Source organism: Phaseolus vulgaris, chromosome 2, assembly GCF_000499845.2.
Source record: "Phaseolus vulgaris cultivar G19833 chromosome 2, P. vulgaris v2.0, whole genome shotgun sequence".
In the NCBI taxonomy this organism is placed as follows: Eukaryota; Viridiplantae; Streptophyta; class Magnoliopsida; order Fabales; family Fabaceae; genus Phaseolus; species Phaseolus vulgaris.
In genome coordinates, this window is record NC_023758.2 from 36,270,761 (window position 1) to 36,293,538 (window position 22,778).

Genomic DNA, 22,778 nt, shown 5'->3' on the forward strand with positions numbered 1-22,778 from the left:
TTAGGTCAGTTATTTTAAAACTTATATAATAATTTTTTTCATAATTATAAATATATTATCGTATTATTTATTATGATGGATGATTAACCACCATCCTAAAAAGCTGTCATAAAATCATCAGTTCATCTAACTATTCGAGCTATATTTATTAATAATACATATACTAAGTTACTCAGATTTAATAATTGACTGTGAATAAAGTATTTAAAATAAAACTTTCCATTACAAAAGTGAAGGTGTTGTAAATGAATACAAAAGTTAAAATCTCGCATAATGTCACTTTTATTCTTATATTTAAAATTTACTTAGTTCATAACTAAATATAATTTATTTGTTAGGATTATTTTTTAAGACTCAATAGTATACATATTACTATATTTTAAGATACTGAAATTATATTCTGTATTTTAAATTAGAATAAATACTATAGAGTTCAAAAAACATGCATGAGGAATGTATAATTTTGTTAATATGCTTTCATCTATGATCACGTAAAAGAAGTTTCTAGATTTCTAAAATAACTATTGGTTGATAGTCACAAACTTTTATACAAAACTAATAAATTCTGTGTCTCATTGACTTTGGAATAGAAAAAGAAAATCATAATCGATTGTAATTTATTGGTGGCAAAACTGATAAACTTGTTGAAAAATAGGGTTCATTTATGACGAAAGGTACTATACAGATTGAAAAGGTTACTTTTCAAACCCAATCTCTCCAAAATGCTGAAGAAAACAACGTGCATTTATTGAAATTTTAAATCAGATATTATTTTAAAAACATTAATTTATTTCTAATATATATATACATCATATATTTAAACTTTTTAAAGCATATTATTGGTGAGATTTTGACAATTATCAAAAGAAAAAATTTAATAATAATTTTTTATTAGAGCTTTCAAAACGAATTATTTGGTTTGAGTTGACTCATCAAGGATAAATTATTTGATGCAGGTTAATAGATAAACAAACCATTCACTTAATTTTTTATTTTTTATTTTAAATTAATAAAATAACCATGACAAAAACTTGTATATTAATATGTATATAGCAATAATGACATATATAAATATATATAATAATACATGTAAATGATAATTTTAAATATTATATTAATATATATTTGTTGATTCTGAATTTATTTTCATATATTTTTCGGACAATTTATACATCTTTTCCTTTAAAATATTATTTTTTAATTAGTAGAAGGACCAATCTTCGAATAACAAAATCAAATTGTTCCAAACTTTATCAGTGGGTTAATAATAGTCTTAATAATAGCAAGAATGATCTCAATACTTACTAAACTTGTTCATCATATTTGATCTCATATCTTTCATTTGGATCATTACTTTTAATTTAAAGAAATGGGAAGAATGAGAGATAGAAAGAAGAATCAGAATTTGTAATTCATGTATATTTTGTCCACCTCATTAATTTTTTTTTTTATAAATGGAACCCATTCACTATAAATTTAACTCAAATTGAGTTATGTTCTTAGTGGATGATGAAATTTAATTTTGATCTATATCGAAATTTGTAAACTTTTTAGTCCAACCAAATTTGAATTTGAATTTATGACGGATTGGATTGAACAATTTTAACATATGTAATCTTAAATATAAATCTCAGTATTATTCTAATGTTTTCTTAAAGAATATTCTGATTCTAATTTGTTATACCTTTGTGGTTTAGTTGTTAATTTTGAAGAAGAAATTATGAGCAGCAAAGTTAGTATATATCCAAAAGTTGCATTCAAACACTTCCTTCTGAAACAAAGTGTTGATGAACGAAATGTTCATTATCTTTGCTCATTATTCAGAAAATATATCTTCTGCTACACACACAATTTGAAAACAACATATACATAACAAACTATTCACACATTATAATTCAGTTTTATAATATTTAATTAGCTCTAAATTCATGTATTAATATAATATCATTCTCTCATAAATTCATTGAGAAGGTAATTTACCATATTATTAAAAAACTCAAGTCCCACCTTATTTAAAGTCAGGATTGAGTTGAGAGAAAAATTCATTCACACCCACCCACCTAGTAAGAGTTGATTCTCCTCAATAAAAAAAATTGTAAATTTTGTAAATGGTTTAGGCAAAATACATGTATTGTTTCTCTTCGTAAGTCTAAAAATTATATAAATTTATATGTACTTTGTTTTTCATAAAAAAAGAGCTTCTTTTATATTTGATATGATATCAACATGCCATATATATATAATAACATGTAGATGAAATTACCGTTCTCCATCTTCTTATGATAAACGCATTAGTTATTAAGGACGTTTATTATAGGGATTATATAAGAGATTGTTTAAGTTCGTACAACGATCTCTTCAAGTTACAAAGTTAGTCCTTACTTTCTACCCTTAAATATTCTAGATGAAGCATTATAACATCTTTCTCCATGTGGTCATGGAAAAAGGTCTTCTTCATGTCTAGTTATTCAATCTTCATATTTAGTGACCAAAGCAAGTAAGACCTTAATGGAAGTATGTTTTCATTATAGTCAACATCCTCCTTCTATCTATAGCCCTTTGAGTACTAATCAAACATTGAATTGGAAGCAATTTGTTGTAGACATGTTTCCAAATGCTTTACCATTAAACATATTTTCTAATGTAGATGTTTCATTAGACACACTACCTTGAGAAGCTTTTCTCAACATAAACGTATTACCACCCACTCTACTAATAGACTTTGATGTAGATTCTTTAACAAACGCTCTATTGATAGTCCTAGATGAGAACTTGTTTGACGCTCTAATGATATTATTCTTAAATATCCATTTGGACCCAAGAACACTCTTACCTCTAGGTGGTCTTACAACCTCTCGGGTCTTAATCTTCTACAATTTCATTCTTTCATACATGTCTAGAATTCACTTGTCACCTTCAACATAAGCAATTGTCTCACAAAAAGTAATTGGTTCAAAGGACTCTACCTACTCTGCCACAACTAGCGCATAGGCAAGTGTACAATCAAACATATATATCTCTCATTTTGGTGTCTTGAACTTTGAGACCTTCGAACAAAGGTTTGATAATCAAGTGAATGTTGCAGTAAACTTACTAGATGCTTAACTGACTCGTTTACATATGTCAAAGGTCTATCTGATGACTCGTTTAGAGAACTCGACTTATTCTTATACTCTCCTTGATTCTCTAGTTGTAGCCATTTATGCCTCCTCATACTTTTCTTATGTTAGAGAGTGATGGAAGAGGCCCCAGCAACCAAAAGAGCGTCTAAGATCAACCTTGTATGAAGGGCAACCACAAGAGCGTCTAGGACCAACCTTGCATAAAAAGCAACCAAAAGAGCGTCTAGGACCAACCTTGCATGAAGGGCACCCATAAGAGCGTCTAGGACAACAAAATTCATGACCAAGAGAGTTGATGTTCCAAGAAGGCCCATCAAGCGTTAGCATAGTTTTATTTGTGGTGCAAATAGCATAGCATTATGAACCTTGTTTAATTGTGAAAATTAGGATTAAGTTTGGATTACCTAGATTAGTTACGGTTTCTAGAACCTACCACACTAATCTAGGCCGGCCATGTGAAGGCTAGGTGGCCATGTGCTCCCATTTGCCATGTGCTTCCATGTGCTCACACTTGCATGTAATTTGGCTAGCATTTCATTTGTATTTGTCTCTTCAAATTCCAACCCTCCAATGTTATATAAGGAGGTGCTTGGCTCTCATTTTATAAGATTAAATTGAGTATTGTTATGCTGCCAAACTTGAGCCATACTTTACTCCCTTGCCTAAGATTTAGGTCTTAATCTTCAATCCTTTCACCTATCAAAGGGGGCTGGCCCAACCTCCCTCAATTTCCCTACTCTCATGCACCTCCAAGGCAGCCACACCTCCTAGGAGGGCCTTGATCCATCAACAAACCACTAAGCTTCCGCAAACCACCCAAAAATCACAAAAGAGAAGAGCTCAATGCCATCATTTGGTATCTAGAGCTATGGTCTTCAAGAGATAAGTATCTCTTTTCATTTTTCTGCTTGAGTTCTTCTTATCTTCATGTTGTTCATCTTTTGTTCAAGTTGTTTTGTTGTTTTACGTTTTTAATTTGATTTGGATGCTATTCTAAGCATTTCAATCGGTAGAAATTGTTCAATTTGTGCTTGAGCATCTTATTTTCAATTTTGTGTAGGATTCTATGGTGAATTGTGTTGTTGTTTTTATTTTAGGATATTTGAGTCTTGCTTGAATTTCTATTTGGTTCATATGATGTGTTTGAGTCATTTTATTTTCTGAATCTATAAGTTTTGTCTAGTCATGTGATTCCAAATTTGTCAACAAATCTTAGTAGTACTTTTCTTGATTCATTTGTTTCTTGTTTTGATTTGAGTGTTAATCTGAATTCTGTTTTGATTTGATCCTTTGGTGCATTTTTCTTTTTAGTTTGAGTTCATATTTGTATGCTAGATCCATAAAAATTCCATCACATTCATTCCATTGTGTTTTTGAAGTATCTCATTCTATTTTTAATTCCAGATTTAGAATCCTCTGTTTTTTAACAAATTCCGTTCTGGCTGTTTTGTTTTATGAAAATTAAATACGTCAAAAGAAAATTATGAGATTATGGATTTAAGTGGTTTGAAGTGTTAGCAAAAGAGGAAAAAAAGAATCAGTTGAAAAAACAAAATAGAAAAAAAAGATAAATCACACAAAAGAAGTGTGCATTCTGGCGCTACACCTGGCAGTAATTGGACAATGTTTTTGAAAAAAATTATCATAATTAATTGGCATATGTGATTGGAGTAAAACCAACACCAAAAGTTTGTTAAGAAACTGAATTGTTTGTGTTTAAATTTTCAGAAGCAAATACAAAATAGCCAGCTCAACATAAATCATTGAAGTCACGCTTTCTGAACCACAATATTTTTAGTAGTGCGGTTTTGGTTTTTCAAATCAAATCTAGTGTCAATCTTTAGGTTCCTTTTGTGTGCCATCCTTTATTGAGTGCCTATTTTATTTGCTTATCCAATTTCATTATGAACTCTTTCTAGTTGTTCAAATTATTAAATCCAATTGCAGTGGTGCCGTTTTTAAATTTTAATTGTTTCTTGCTTTCTTTTCTTGACCTCTATATTGTTGGTGGATAAATTTCAATTGGTGCTTGTTTAGTGGAAATTGACTTGAGGAGAGTCTAGATCTACTTGTTAGGTACTGTTTTGCAGAATTTAATTGCTTAAATCATAAGAGGATCAAGGCAAGGGGCAGCAACAAACACAAATACCAAAATACACCATACACTTTGAAGGACACGACAAAGAAGAGTAACAACAAGTCAAAGGAGTGCCTTGTTGAAATTTAATTTGTGCAATTTAATTTATTTGCATTTCTTGAATTGTAATCACATTTTACTCTTGTTAATTAATGGATTAATCACGAATTAGACGGTGAGTGTGTCTTCAAAGGCTCAAAGTGTCTAAGAAGCCTCACCTAGGAACGACTAGTTTAAGTTTTCTAGGTTAGCATTTGTTAATTGTTCTAGCTAGTTTACCTTACGTCAATATTTGCTTAGTTTGCTTAATTTGCTTATGCTTATCTTTGTTTAAAGCTTTGATAAATTGCATTAGTTGTTAAATAGCTTTGCATTGTTTTCTTGCATAAAATTTGATTTCTTCATCCTCATTGTGTTCTAAGTCAATTACCTAAAGAAAGAATTGTGTGAATATTTTGAGGGATAATTTTTTGCTAAGGCAAGACTTGGTATTTAAGAAGTCCTTAGTGACTCGCCTCTCTTACCTGGAAAACTACCTTCATTAACTTTCCTCTTCTTTCTTAAAGTAAAGCATTTCTAAACACAAAGTTTTAGTCATGTCTTCTCACTCCTCTAAATCTCTTAAAAGTGATGTGAAATCCTTGAAATCTCTTTTAAAACAACTTTCCAACGATATTCAATCAATTTCATCTAAACAATTGGAGAATAAGGCCAAAACTAATGAATTGACTAAAACAAAGGATGAGAAGTCTCAAATTTCAAAAAAATTACATTCTCATGCATATAGCTCTCAAGTTTATGATTCTTTTGGGGAAGAAAGTCTTAGGATAAATGAATATCATCAACCATCCCCTAGGAGAGTTAGAAAAGAGAGACAAGAAAACCTAAAAGAGGTTAAGGTAGAGCTACCTCATTTCTATGGAAAAGAAGATGTAGAAACATATCTATATTGGGAGATGAGGGTAGAGCAATTGTTTGCTTACAACCATGTGAGTGAAGAAAAGAAAGTACCCTTAGTTACCTTAAGTTTTCAAGGTGATGCTATGTATTGGTGGAATGCCCTAAAGAGAGAGAGAGACATCTCCACAAGGACCCTCCCATTACAAATTGGAATGACCTTAGGGGAGCCTTGAGATGTCGCCATATTCCCTCACTTTACAATAGGAAGTTGATGGACAAGCTCCAAAGACTTCATCAAAGAAATATGAGTGTAGAAGAATATTGGCAAAAGATGATGTCATATATTAAGAGGGCAAGGATTAACAAAGACAACCATACCACCATAACTAGGTTTTTAAGTGGTCTCAAACTTGAGATAAGAAACAAAGTTGAACTTTTACCTTATAGAGATTTAAATGACTTGATTCAACTTAGCATTAAAGTTGAAAAACAAATTTTGAGGCAACAATCAAGTCAAAAACAAAGTTCATACTATGTATCTTATGACAAGGATGAGTTTCCTAGAGGGGAAGAGCATACAAAAGAAACATCTCTAGAACTTTCCCAAAACCTAGTCGAGCATATCTCACACACTCAAGCTAGAGAAATTCAATGTTTAGAATGTCTTGGTAAGGGCCATCTAGCATCTCAATATTCCAATGAAAGATCTATGATCTTAAGGGACAAAGATGAGAAAAGTAGCCAAGAAAAAGAAGCTAGTGAGAGTGATGAAAATGTAAAAATAGAAAAGCAAGAGAAAACGCTTGGAAAGCAAAAGGCGTGGGAGAAGAGTGTTCCTTCCCACAAGGTCATTCAACAAGAAGGAAAAGTTGAAAATACCTTTGAAAATATGCTTCTTGTTGAACAACCTATCCTTACATTTTGTAAAGGAACACTTGCAAGCCTAGTAAAAAAAGAAGAATCCTTAAAAGAGGCTTGCATAGATAAAAATGTAGTAGATTATTTTTCATATGTGCTAAGATCTCACCAAGTGAAGGTCAAGTTATCTATAGGCATCTACAAAGACAAATTTTTATGTGACGTAGTGCCTAAAGAAACTTGTCATGTCTTATTGAGACAACCATTGCAAAGAATTAAAATTTTCATGAACAAAGGTTGTATCAACGAGACTACCTTCACACATAAAAGAGAAATTCTTCATGAAGGATAACTCATGGGCCAAATTAGAGTTGATAAAACTCTAGAGCTTTTAAAAGGAAAACTCTTATCACCCATGAGAAAAGATGTTCAAAGACATTACCCTAGATACATTCCTTGTTTTAAAAATACATCTAAGGCGATGTCTCATGAACTCTATACTCATTTACCTTTTGCAAATGATCCATGGGAAGATATAAAGCTAGATTTTATATTAGAGCTTCCTTGGACCACAAAAGGTAATGATTCCTTTTTTGTGGATAAGCTCTTCTCTAGAGAAGTAATGAGACTTCATAGTTTACCTCTAAGCATAGTATTGAAAAGAGCGCCAAACTTTGAAAACCATTTTTTGAGGATACTTTTAGAAAAACTTAGAACTAAGTTGTACTCTTCAAATTCTTATCATCCTCAAAAGAATGGTCAAACTGAAATTGAAAACATAGCTCTTTCTACTATACCTAGAGTAATCATGAAGTGCACACACAACTCTAGAGATGGGCATGCATACAATAAAGTAGTCCACAAGACTACTAATATTTCTACATTTGAAGTTGTATGTGGACTTAATTTTCTCCTTTTAAGTTGTCACCATTTCCTAAAGGATTTATGCCTAAGGAATAAGTAACAAAGATTGAAAATTTTAAAATGAGGATTAGAGAACACATACAACTACCAAAAGAGAAATATTGTAAAAAGTTGTCAAAAACAAAAGAAAAACAAAAATGGAAACTTCATAAAATTGATTTTTATATAACTACTTCAACTAACTCATTTGCTTTATTTGATAATTCCCCTATATGGAAGTTCGATCCGGGAGGACAAGCATAGTTGAAGAAGCAAGAGGCTGCTATCCGAGATCACCACTGTGGATCTGAGGATAGATTTTCTCAAGAAGGAGGAGATGATGGACACCATCCAACCATACGCATCCATCCCCCTAGCCATGAAGAAGAATAAGCAATGGATTTGAGGACAAATCCTTTTCAAGAGGGAGGGGATGATGGAAGAGGCCTCAACAACCAAAAGAGCGTCTAGGACCAACCTTGCATGAAGGGCACCCATAAGAGCGTCTAGGACAACAAGGTCCATGACCAAGAGAGTTGATGTTCCAAGAAGGCCCATCAAGCGTTATCATAGTTTTATTTGTGGTGCAAATAGCATAACATTGTGAACCTTGTTTAATTGTGCAAATTAGGATTAAGTTTGGATTACCTAGATTAGTTATGGTTTCTAGAACCTACCACACTAATCTAGGTCGGCCATGTGAAGGCTAGGTGGCCATGTGCTTCCATGTGCTCACACTTGCATGTAATTTGGCTAGCATTTCATTTGTATTTGACTCTTCAAATTCCATCCCTCCAATGCTATATAAGGAGGTGCTTGGCTCTCATTTTGTAAGATTAAATTGAGTATTGTTATGCTGCCAAACTTGAGCCATACTTTACTCCCTTGCCTAAGATTTAGGTCTTAATCTTCAATCCTTTCACCTACCAAAGGGGGCTGGCCCAACCTCCCTCAATTTCCCTACTCTCATGCACCTCCAAGGCAGCCACACCTCCTAGGAGGGCCTTGATCCATCAACAAACCACTAAGCTTCCACAAACCACCCAAAAATCACAAAAGAGAAGAACTCAATGCCATCAGAGAGACTTCATTAAGCAAAACATCTCAATTGACAATCAAACTTCCTTAAGATGACCATACTTGAAGTCTTTCACTACACTTCCATAACTCGCGAACACCTTTTCCTTGGACCTTGGTTTAAGTGCATCATCTACATGATAACAAGTTGGACACCTAAAGGCCTCAATGTCGAATAACTAGTTAACTCCCCTAACCAAATCTAAATTAGTCTCTTGCATTCAATGGATGTTGATGGAGAATGATTCATTATATAGCATGTTGTGCCCATAACCTCACCCCAAAATCAGAGTGTGACAATATGCTCTTTGTTCTCTCTAGCAAGGTCATGTTCATCCCCATGGCGACTTCACTCTATAATGGAGTATGACGAATTATCAACGGACTCACAATGCCTTTTTCTCTACAGAAGTTGTTAAACTTCTTAAAGCATAATTCCAAATTGTTGTCAGCCTGTAGATGCTTGACCTTTTTTCCAACTTGGTTAAGCCTTAGGAATGTCCAATGCTTAAACTTCTCAAAGGCTTCAAATTTTTGCTTCAACCTAGAAAACTATGTGAACCTTGAGTAATCATCTATTGATAGAATGTACCTAATACTGTTGGGTTTAATAGTGTCAAAGTTCAAGAGGGGGGGGGGGGGGGGGGGGGGGGGTGAATTGACCTTTTAAAACTTCTTCGCAGAAACAGTGTTTAACCCAGTTTTACAGAAAATAAATCGATTTATGTAAAAATGAACAGATTTATTTCAACACTGTTTTTCTGTTTGAAACGCTTTTAATACAGCAAGGTTAATCACAAGACTATGCAGTGAGGATTTCCAGCAGCACACACAGATATCAGATTTGAAAAACAGTGAAACACAAAGACAGCAAGTTTCAATTTCAAGCAAGTGATTAAGGTTCAATTGATAGTATGCTAGTTAATTGAGTGACCTTTGCAAACGAGCTGTTCCTGTGACTTTTAACAGACTATGAGTGTTCTTCTTGATGTCAAGAAATTTTCCGGAAATTAAGAACAATGAATCACAAAACAGCAAGTTTAAACATTAAGCAATTTGTTTAAGGTTCAATTAATAGCATTGACAGTTTCTTGAACAGCCTATCACAGTCAATCTGTTCCAATGGTTTTAGCAGATTATGTATGTTCTTATCAGATTCAAATATCTTTTTCAGAAATCAAGAACAGTATGCACAGTGCCCAGAAAGAACAGATTTATTTTCAATTGAACAGATTTATTTCTTTGCTGTTTTATCAATTATGCAGAAACGAAATTGCAGAGTGAGGGAGAGAATGAACACAAACAATTATACTGGTTCACTCAACCTGAGCTACATCCAGTCTTCACCAACAACAGGTGGAATTCACTAACACACAGTACAATCAAGTACACTTCCCACTGTTCTTGAAACCTACAAGAACTTAGGTACTCTTGCTGAAAAAACCTATTTCAGCACTCATACACACACATCCACTCTCCAAGAACACCTATCAAGAAGAGGATTCAACCAAACTATTACAAGTAATAAGAAGTGAAACGACTACACCTGATTGAGGTAACAAAGATCTGCCTTAAACCAATAGGCAAGATTGCTAGAACAGTAGCTGCACCTCACACCAAGCTTTTGGAACCAAACCAAGAACAAGCACTTTGTGATTTTTGAAATCTTTGAAGAACAAATGCTAATCCTTGAAAACACTTAACTCTCTGCTGTCAAAACTTGTTTTTTCTAATGTATGAACTGTTTTAATCGTTATTAAACTCAGAAACAAGTTTGCATTTTATAGAAAGCCAGCTTATAACAGAATTTTGAAAAACAGTTAAAGCTGTTATAAAATGAACAGATTGAAAATAAAATAAACTGATTTATTTTCAAAAGCAGTTAGAGAATCTGTTAAGTGAGGAGACTTAGTCAACCATTCTGGTGCTGAGATAAAACTGAAAAATGTTTAAGTATGATATGGCACCAGAGGCAAAAAAGAATCTATTCATTTACAGATGAACATATTTATTTTTCAAAACGAAAACAGAGGAAGTTTAACTATTTGAAACTCAGTCGTTTTGAAAAGAAGAAGACTCAGTCAAAATACCTGATGCGCAAAATCAAATTTTTACAAGACTTTAGCCAAGGCATCAGTGAAGAAAATGAATCTGTTTATTTAGAAAAGAACAAATTTATTTTTATGCAGTAAAACGTGTTTTTGTGTAAAACATGTGAAAAACAGTTTTAGAAAACTCATGCTTGTTCTTAACACATGGCCAGTGGTTATGAGGTGAGATACTCAGCAAAAAGCTACTCTTAGACAACCTCTAAGCACTAACTAAGACACACTTAAAGCAAAGCACAAAATACATGGAAAGTACATAAATGTCTTCATCAAACACTACATACAAGTCTTCATCAAACACAATCTTGAAGGGGCAGCAACCATCTTCAACAAACACCTCCCAGTGATGGAACTTCATATGATCCCCCAACAACCTACGTTCAATTTAACGTGAGGTTTTTTTGTGTGCAACATTGTTGGAAAACTCTGGCTATGTTGCTTCCCATACATATAGTGCTCACTAAACAATAAAAACTCCACCCTCTGAATACCCAACAACCCCCATTTGGACAATATATCTAACCCTATGACTAACATGTATCCTAGATGCGTGCGCCAAATTGCATCATTAGATGAGATGTTGAGACATACACAACACCAAACGCGCATATAGAAGGAAATACAAATTCCACCCCTAAAATCCTACAAGTTCAACATGGAAAGGCATATTCACCACATGGGAAAAAATCTCATTGAAGTCAATGCCTTTTCTCTATCTAAAACATTTCACCTCCAATCTGGTTTAATACCTTGGAGATGTAGAATTGCTTTCTTACTTTACCCTGTAAATCCACCTGTTTTCCAGAGCCTTCTTGCCTTTTGAAAATTTCACCAAATGGTAGAATTAGACACGCATACTTCTAGCCCCTTCCCTTCTCCCAATTGGATTACAATTCACTCAATGGTGTTTTCCTCTCGATCTTGCACCTAGGGTTGAGCTTTTAGCCCCCTATTTAACCTAATTTTCTAGGATTAGATCGCTTCTTGTGTCGCGCTGATGAGTTAAGTGATAAAATATAAAAAAAAGGCTCAATCTGTCTGACGCATTCTCACTTGAACGAGGATTTCTCGCATGAACAAGGAAGGCGTCAATTTCCGAAAACAATCCTAGAGCATTCTCGCTCAAGAGAGAATATTTCGCTTGATCGAGATACTCTTGTTGCAAAACTGGCATTTCAACACTTTTCTCTATTCTAGGACTGTCCAACTTTCTTCTTTTTTAGCTCAAATCATTCTCCTTTATTTCAAATCTTCAATCTTCCCTAGAAACTTGCAATTAACACCAAATTTGGAAATAAAATGCTCTTAATCAAATAAAGATCATAAAAAATGTAAAAGGTATAAATTCATAAATTAGGAATTATTTTATATATAAATGCAGTTATTTGGCAGACAACCATTCTCTTCCATATTCATCAACAAGTCTTCAACTTTATCTAACACTCCTTGTTTATAGAAACCCTTAATCATAATGGTGTACGTATAAACACTAATTTGCAAACCTTTAGCATGCAAACTAGAAAAGAGTTCTCATGCATCATTCAATTTCCCGACACTGCATATTTCGTCAAACAAAATGGTATAAATGACAACACTAAGATCCAAATTACTCTTCCCCATTACCTGAACGAATGGCACTGCTTTAGAAAGAAAATTTTCTTTACATAGACCATCCACCATAACAGCACAAGTTTGGATATTAGGAAGTTGACCGTGTTCATGCATACTAATGGTCTACCTGCTTGACAAAACCCACCTATAAGAGTGTTCCAAGTAACAACATTAGGTGCAAATCCCATCTTACCCATTTCCTGCAACAGAAACATAGCCTTGTCAGTGTTTTGTTCTTGCACCATCCATGGATTAGTGAAGTGAAAACGATAACGTCTGGTAAAAAGCCCTCGCTAACCATAAAATTAAATACTCGCATGGCCTCGTTCATTTGGTTTTGCAGACAATATACGTTAATCAATGAATTATACGTAAACACATCTATTACCTCCCCCATTATAATCATAAACCATAACACATTTCTAGCCTACATTACTTTTCCTTCTTTGGATAAAGAATCCACTAAAATATTGAGGGTGCCTGCAAATCCGGCATCATTCCCATTTTCGTCATCTCATCCAACAGAGAACCAACTTCTTTCCATCTTCCAAAATTGCAGAGACCTTGAGTCGAACAAGTATAAGTGATATGATTAAGTAAGACACATTTCCCACTCATTTCAGAGAACAAATTTAACACCTCATATACCAATCCATCCTTGCATAAACCATCCATAACACTGAAGTAAACTACCACATTAGGTTTCCAATTTCTTTCCTCCATCTTCCTTAACCACCGAACTGTCACCAAAGTGTCTCACGTCTTACACAACTCATTAACCCAAACCCCAAAAGTGTATACATCTAATGGATACCCCTTCTTCTTCATATGAACAGCCAACACCACTGCCTGAGCCACATCGCCTTGCACACAAAGCCCATTAATAAGAGTGGTGAGAGTCATTACAGTGGGCTCCAAACCAAGTTTGAACATGGTCCCCAAGACAGAGAACCCGAAAGATATCAACTTTAAGTGGCAAAGACAGTTGATCACAATGTTAACAGTAATGGTATTCGATTCTATGCCTACAGAAGAATATATGTGCTTAACTAATGATATGGCAGCAGTGTAATGCCTCAACCTCACAATAACACCCAACCATAAAGTAAAGGCCTTCATATAAGGAAAATACTTCATTCCACCCATTCTTTGGAACAAGTCCAAAGCTTCATCAAAATTCACTTGACTTGACCTGCATAGGTATCTCATGAAAATCAAGAACTGCGTTTCGTTGGTGTTCCTCTCAGCCTCATTTGTGTTTGTGGTAGACAATGGAAAGGGTGTGAGAGAAACTATCTATCATCATAAGAAGACAAGGAAAACTAGAGAGATAGAGAAATCGTGAAGCATTCAAAGTTACTATTTTTGCATCTGAACAACATCAGTGTCAGAAACAACTTGCTCCCTAAGGTTGCAAACAATGTTACGAAGATAAAACTAGTTAACTCCGCACGTAGACGTAGAATCCTTTTTCATTATGTTGATGCGAACTTGAGCAAAATCGTGTGAAGTCGCGAGTTTAGAGTATTTAGCAAGCTCGGTTAGACACGAGAAAAAAAGCAAAAAAAAAAAAAACACCAGAATTTGGTCACGATTCAGGCATAACACATCAGGATTTACTGGTTCTCTATTGCAAGTTGTTGTCCGTGAATTGTTGAGTATTGTTTACCATGTGTTTGGTTCAGATAGAGAAGGACATGAATTGTTGTTTGTTTGGTTTTGCTCATTGTCTGGTACGTGTAGAAAAAGAAAGTGAAGGTTGTGTCAATTTATGTTTGTTATTTCTAAGCAAATAAGTTGTTTTTAGAATTATTTATAATTATCTTACGTAAAGGAGTTCAACATTTTTTTTATCTTTCAATTTAATTTTCACTTCCCATTTTTTATTTGAATTTTTTTATTATACATTATTATTTTTATAAAAAGGTATGAGAAAAAAAATTATACATATTTACACTTAATTATTTAAATATAATAAATTTTAAATTTTAAATAATTTCAACTTTATAAAATAATAACTTATATTCAATCATTTTTCAACTTAATTCATCAACATATTTTTCAATAACTTCTCTTTTCTTTTTCCCCTTTCCTATCAATCCAAACAATTTTACTTTTTAATTCCTTTTTCTCTTTCTTTTTTTTTCACTCTTAAGTCAATCCAAACAAAGCATCAATTAGATCTACATAATGCCTTTTTACAATGGTTTAACCTCTTAGACTTAAATTAACTCAATCAAATCAGGTTTGCCTTTAGACAAAGTCTTTGTATGGTCTTAAACAAATCAATAGACCTTGGTTTGACAAATTATCTTCCTTCCTTATATCAACTAGTTTTATTCAATCAAAATCAGATCTTTCTCTTTTTATTAAAAATACACCTACTGCTTTCACTATTTTACTTGTTTATGTAAACGATATCATTCTTGTTGGAAATTCCTTAACAACCATTGAAGAAATAAAGCAAACGTTCAATAACACCTTCAAGATTAAAAATTTAGGAGAGCTTAAATATTTTCTTGGGTTTGAAATTACTAGATCCAAAACAGGTATACCTTTTCCAAAGGAATATATGGATTAGATATCTTAGCAAATTCGGGAAGGCAGATTCTCCCTACACCCAATCAATTTTGACTGGCACCCAATCGTCCTTCTGAAGAGACTAAAATGCCCTTAATGAAATGAAAATTAGGTTAAGGATGTGCACCCAATCTAGGCACCCAACACAGACACAACAGCCACCAACTGTTGTTTTCAATCTTCTCTGCGCGCATTCTCCGTTCACTGAGGCAGCGTTCTCCCTTCACTGAGGCAACGACACTTCACCTTCATTGAGGAGCGATGTCCATTGTTGTGGTGACTGAGGCAGCATCGTCTGTGAGGGATTTGGACAACGACAGAGAACGAAGCCACCGAAAAAACGAAGTCACCGGAGAAGACGACATGCATAAGGTTAGTTTTCTCTTTGCCTATGCATTCCGGATATTTTAAGTCGGAATTGCTTAATGACCTACGGATATTGTTATTCGGACGTCATTTTGTTGGTTCCGGATCTGTGGTATCCGAAAGTGTGATTTTCTACTGCGGATGCCTATGTCTGGAAGCAAGCTTGTTTGCACTGCACTGCTTTATTAGGCTGTTAGAATGTGTTTCTGTTGTTTCAGTTACAACTACATATTCTGTGTATGCCTCATGCATGTCAATGTACTGAATATAATAATATTCTTTCCATTCTATCTTTCTCTCTCTACATCTTCTAACATGGTATACAGAGCTTTCCTTCCATGACCTCTTCCGCTGTTTCTTCTTCTTCCTCCTCATCCTCTTCTTCCTCTGTTTTTTCGCAACCAAACTCACCCATGGCTTTACCCTCCTTACACTCAAACTCACAGATGAAATTTTTTTGATCTGGAAACAAAAGATCCTTGCCACCCTCCGCGGTCTTGATCTCATGCACCTTCTTGATGGCACTGATATTCCATCAGAGTTTCTTCCATCTGACACTCCAGATCAAGAACCCATTGTAAATCCTGCTTTTCTACATCATCATAAGCAAGACCAGTTGCTTGTAGCCTGGTTACTTGCCTCAATGTCATCCTCCATTTTAACAAAAATGGTAGGTTTAGACACTTCTACTGCCATTTGGAATCGCCTGTCAACGTATTGTGCATCTCACACCAGGGCCACCATCAAGAAGCTGCGTCTCCTTCTTCGAACACCAAAGAATGACAGAAACATTACCAACTATCTTCTTGATATCAAGAAGACTGTTGACTCCCTCTCTGCTATAGGTGCTTCCATTTCAACCGCAAAACACATTGATGCAATCCTAGATGGTCTATCGGAAGAGTATGATGGTTTCATCACCATTGTTCTCTCTCGATCTGAACCTTACATTGCTGATGAGATTGAGTCTTTACTCCTTGCTCAAGAAGAAAGGTTTGAAAAACACAAACTCTTGCAACACTCCATTATTCAAGCTAATCACGTTTCTACATCATGGTCTTCTCCTCGTCCTAACAAGAAATCCAATTTTCAACACAAAACTTATCGTGGTGGTCACACACAACATCGTTCTTCGCATCCCACAATGGTCAACTCTTTCCATGGATCAAGACCCATTTTTTGTCCTCCTACACCTTGGAATTCCACCAAACCGCATTGTCAGATCTGCCACAAGCAAGGCCACACAACTGATACTTGCTGGCATAGGTATGATCCCCCTGTTAATTCTTCTTACAATGTTAACTTATCCCAGTCTTCGTTCTCAGCAGATGATGACTGTGCTCCATCCATTCTGGGTGCACCTTCCACCATTGAGGATCCTCTTTGGTACCCTGATAGTGGAGCTACCAATCATATAACCAAAGATTCTTCTGTTTTTCACACCAAATCACCTTATCAGGGATCTGACACTTTAAAGGTTGGCAACAGCCAAGGTATGCACATTATACACACTGGCTCTGCTTTTTATATTGCACCAAACACAAACACAAAATTTCTTCTACGTAATCTTCTACATGTTCCTCATATTACCAAAAATCTCATTAGTGTTGCACAATTTACAAAAGACAATAATTATTATTTTGAATTTTATCCTCACTTATGCTTTGTTAGACATCAGGACACACATCAAATCTTACTTTAAGGATTTCTTAAGGATGGTTTATATGTTTTTCCTTCTTCCACTGTTTCATTCTTCCACACTACTAACCATGCTTCCTACAAACCGCATGTTCCTACCTTGCAACTCTAGCATAACAGACTTGGGCACAGTAGTTTTCCTGTTGTTCAACATCTTTTAAAATCCTGTAATATACAATACACTTCTAAGAAACAGTTTTGTAATGCCTGTGTGATTGGTAAGTCACACCAGCTACCTTTTCATGCTTCCACTACACATTACACTGCACCATTACAATTGGTTTTCATTGATATTTGGGGACCCTCTCCCGTATGTGCTTCCAATGGCTCAAGATATTATATTTCGTTTTTGGATGCTTATAGTCGATATACATGGTTGTTTCTTATCTCACATAAATCTCATGCTTCTATTGCTTTATCTCGCTTTAAAATCTTTGCTGAAAATCAAACTGGATATAAACTAAAAGCTATACAAACTAATAACGCAAAAGAATTTCTAAGTTTCAAACAGTTCACCACTGATTTTGGCATCCATCACCCTCTCATATGCCCTCACACACGAACAAAATGGATCTATAGAGAGAAAGCACAGACACATTACTGATATGGGGCTCACTCTTCTTTCTGCTGCTTCCTTACCTATCAAGTTTTGGGCTGAAGTTTTCATGACAGCTACTCACATCATTAATCTTCTACCCTCCCCTGTTCTCGGTAACAGATCTCCACATTCTCTTCTCTTTCCAAATGCACCCGACTATACTCTTTTACGCACTTTTGGTTGTGCATGCTATCCTCTCCTTCGCCCCTATAACAGATACAAACTAGATTTTCGTTCCTCATGATGCATTTTTCTTGGATATAGCATACACAATCGTGGCTACATCTGTCTTTCTTCATCTGGAAAAATTTACATCTCTTGTCATGTTGTTTTTCAGGAAGATCTCTTTCCTTATAATATACCCCAATACAATTTTATCAAACCTCCTACCACTGACAATGCTACTCCTCATCCTACATATATTCCTTTAATTCTTTCGCAACCATCATCTGTTATTCCTCATACTTCTTCATCTCTCCCCCCGTCTCCACCAACCCATCACACTGATAATAATCTTCCTACCATAATAGAATCTTCTTCTTCCCCTGATTCTCGCAATGATCCAAACACCAATAATCATCCAATGACCACTCGATCTAAAGCGGGTATTTTCAAACCCAAAACTTTCACTACTAAAACTAATATGCATTGTTTTATACCTGCCACTGTCACTGAAGTCCTTCACTCACCACACTGGTTTCAAGCTATGCGTGTTGAATATGATGCTCTTATTCAAAACAAAACTTGGTACCTCACGACTTTTCCCAATGGATCCAAAGTCGTTGGCTGCAAGTGGGTTTTCAAAATCAAGTATAACGTTGATGGCTCTTTCCAGAGGCACAAGGCTCGCCTTGTTGCAAAAGGATTCAGTCAAACTGCAGGTACCGACTACACTGAAACGTATAGCCCTGTTGTCAAGCCAGCAACCATACGTGTTGTTCTCTCCCACGTTGTTTCTTCTACATGGCCCATACATCAAATTGATGTCAACAATGCATTTCTGAATGGTGATCTTCGTGAAGATGTGTACATGCAACAACCCCCAGGATTCGAATCTTCATCTCCTAATCTCGTGTGCGAGCTACAGAAAGCTATATACGGCCTGAAGCAAGCATCACGCTCATGGTTTGAAAAGCTACGTTCCACTTTAGAATAATTTGGTTTTACCTCTACTAAGAGTGATCCATCTCTATTTGTTAAGTTTCATCAATCTTACACTATCTTTATTTTAATTTATGTAGATGACATTGTCATTACAGGGTCCTCACCTACTCAAATTCAAACCCTAATACAACGTCTTGGCTCCTTCTTTACACTAAAAGACTTAGGTCATCTCCACTACTTTCTTGGCATTGAAGTCCTGCATCTCAAAGATGGCAATATTCTGCTCTCTCAAACCAAATATATCAATGACCTCCTTCAGTGCACTCACATGATAGATGCTCACCCTGTTCCCACTCCCATGCAGTCTGCGCTTCGTCTTTCAAAAAATGCTTCACCTGCTGTTCAAGATCCCACCTTATACCGTTCTGTTGTTGGTGCTCTACAGTACATCCTCGTCACACGTCCCGAGCTCTCCTACGCTGTCAACAAAGCTTGCCAATTCATGCAAAATCCACAGGAACACCATTGGAAAGCAGTCAAACGTATACTCCGATACCTTGTTGGAACCACTTCGCATGGGCTGCTTATCAGACGCAGTCCATCCATGGACATTCTTGCATTCAGTGACGCAGACTGGGGAAGCGACGTTGACGATCGAAAATCCACAACTGGGTATTGTGTTTACCTTGGAGCCACTATTATTTTACTTAGTCTTCTCATAAACAGAAAGTTGTCTCGAGAAGTAGTACAGAGGCAGAGTACCAAAGCATCACAGTTGTTCTCACTGAAGTTATTTGGATTCGTTCTCTTCTTCATGAACTGCACATATCCACTGGCCAACCTAAACTGTTTTCTGATAACCTGGGTACTGTTTTACTCAGTGCAAATCCTGTCATACACTCTCGTACAAAACACTTTGAACTGGATCTTCATTTTGTAAGAGACTACGTTCAAAAACAGTTTGTCCAATTAGTCCATCTTCCTGCTCGGTTTCAGGTTGCGGATGCTTTTACAAAGTCAATCTTTGGGCCTTCATTTTCTAGCTTTCGTAGTAAACTTATGGTTACTGTAAAACCATAACTTTAAGGGGAGGATATTAGGCTGTTAGAATGTGTTTTTGTTGTTACAGTTACAACTACATATTCTGTGTATATATACCCATGCCCCATGCATGTCAATGTACTGAATATAATAATATTCTTTCCATTCTATCTTTCTCTCTCTACATCTTCTAACATGCTTAGTTCTAGATAAATTTATCTGGAACCCATTTTCACTTACAGACATTTGCGTCCAGAACTCATTTTTGTCTTACAGATATGTGTGTTCAAAATATTAAACTGGAAATCTTAATTTTTTACGGATTTCTATATCCATAATGAACAACAATGCCTTCCGGACTCGTGCATCCAGAGGCCACTATCCAGGTTTTCGCCGTTTTTCTTAATAAAGAAGACAATGATAAAATGAAATTTTAAAAATTTCGTCGGATGCCAGTCAAAATTAATTGGGTGTAGAAAGCAATTGCCATTCGGGAATGATGGCCAACTAACCTTATCTTTCCCTTTTATCTAAGAATACAAAGCTTCTCTTCATGTATACGCTTATAGACTCCTTATAGAACAACTTATGTATTAAGCCAACACACATCCTGATATTAGTTTTGTTGTTCATTTGTTGGATTAATTTGTTGAAAGTCCTATTGTTTATCATCGTCAAGTTGCATAACATGTCATCTGTTTTATCAAGTTCAACCCTTCGCAAGGTCTTTTCTTTTCTTTAGAGACACAAATTCAATTAAAGGGCTTCAACAATTGGATAACGTACATAGAATGTTAAACAAGACTCTATATATAGACTTTAAGTGTAACAGAAAACCGTTAAGACACTAGACATTTCACATTGTCTCATAGTTTACAAGAGTAGATGATCTAGCTAGAACACTATTAAATGTGCTCAACCACTAGACAACTGTCTAGCCAAAAAAAATAGTAGATGACAGTCTTAACACTAGATAGTCTAATGAAACAATCCTGTAGATGTTCTTCTGTGTATTTATTAGACAATATGATTTAGAGTCATCATCACAATTCTCCAACTTTACTCCAAATCTTGAGGAGCTCTCTTCGCCATCATTCTTAATCCTCAAACCAAAAATTAATCAACTCTAAAATGTGTGTTGATGCACACACATTTCTTCTGTTTTCAAAATGTAGTCACAATTGACATTATTGCACCAAAAAAATCCGTCCTTCTCAAGAAATCATCAAACTTCTTGTCCCACTGTCGTGGACTTTATTTCAAGCCATACAATGGATTTTGCAAGAGAAAAACTTTTCTTTTATTCTCAACAAAAGCCTTAGGTTCTTCAAAGATTCAAAGTTTTCTTCCATGACACGTTGCCACTACTGACCTTCTATGTCCTCTTGTGCCTCCCTGAAATTTCTCTGTTTTGAACCATCTATCTCTCTAATTGCACTAAAGGCATAACTAATAAAATCAACATATCCAAACTTTTGTGTACATTTGATTGTCCTCCTCTCTTTATCACGCATAGGTTGATAGCCAAAGTCCAAGTTGACGGTTGATTCTTGTCATATGATACCTCGTCTAACCCTTTGGATGAATCCAATTCAAAGTCAGGAGACTTCACCTCATATTGGGCCCCAAGGAGCTGCATGTAGTCAAATAATCTACTGAACATATGTCCACCAGTCTCAAACTTCAATATGTGAGACCTTCGCAATATGCACACTGATCATAGAAATCCAACTTCTCTGTACTATCTTTGATCACTCACATATGATAGTCTCAAATGTCACAACTTTGTCTTATCTTGTATTGTTTGACCAGCCACACACATATGTGCTATCACTTTTAGAATGAGGGGCATGGACCAATGCAATGGGGTAAAAAAAAAAGGCATTTCTTGTTAAGCCATTTTAATGTAAAGACCTTTTTTTCACCCCATTAATAATTGTAGATGCTCCATTTGAGAGTTTTACTATACCATGTTCAATCTTGGTCATTAGACCAAGAAGATCAAACATGGTAATAGACAAGGATTTCTCTTGAGCTCTAAAATATACCTCACATCCTGCAACAAATAGATTCTCTTGAGCTCCTTACTTCAAATTCCATTGGAATCACCTCAGTACCAACACAAATGCCTGTATCCAAAAAAGCAATTCATCCCCTCAAACAGGGTGTAAAGAAACTTTGTAGATAGTATACCAGAACAAGGACAACTACAAAAGACTAAAATACATACATTGCATAATGATATTTAAAAAAAACAAAGGACAGAAGCTTAATAACCTTTTCTGAGCATATAATATATAGAAAAACCTTCAAAGAACAAAAAAAATATTTAACCTGAACTAAAACTTGACAAAGAAAATCTGATCACTCAAGATGCCCTACTATACCAGATATTTGGATGAAACACTTGGTTAAAGTAATTCCTGGCACAGAACAGCATTTGCTTGGATTATGTTCGTTGGCCTCCCAGTGCTACAATAGAGTAAGACAGAAACCATAAGCATTAGTTATTATCATTTTCTATAAAATAATTGTTTGAGTTGAGGAAAATTTGGAATTGTCCTGAGACAGAGAGAGCAAAAAGAAACTGAACATATACAAGCTTCATCTCATTAGAACTCTCTAGTCCCTCAAAATATGCACTGAAGAAAAGCATTGTGTTAATTAAGGGGAAA

General features: G+C 35.1%; 1 pseudogene; it reads right to left on the minus strand.

Annotated features, from left to right (window-relative positions):
- Positions 1 to 12,470: 12,470 nt before the first annotated feature.
- On the minus strand, positions 12,471 to 15,548 carry LOC137809433 (putative pentatricopeptide repeat-containing protein At1g12700, mitochondrial; annotated as a pseudogene).
- Positions 15,549 to 22,778: the final 7,230 nt, after the last annotated feature.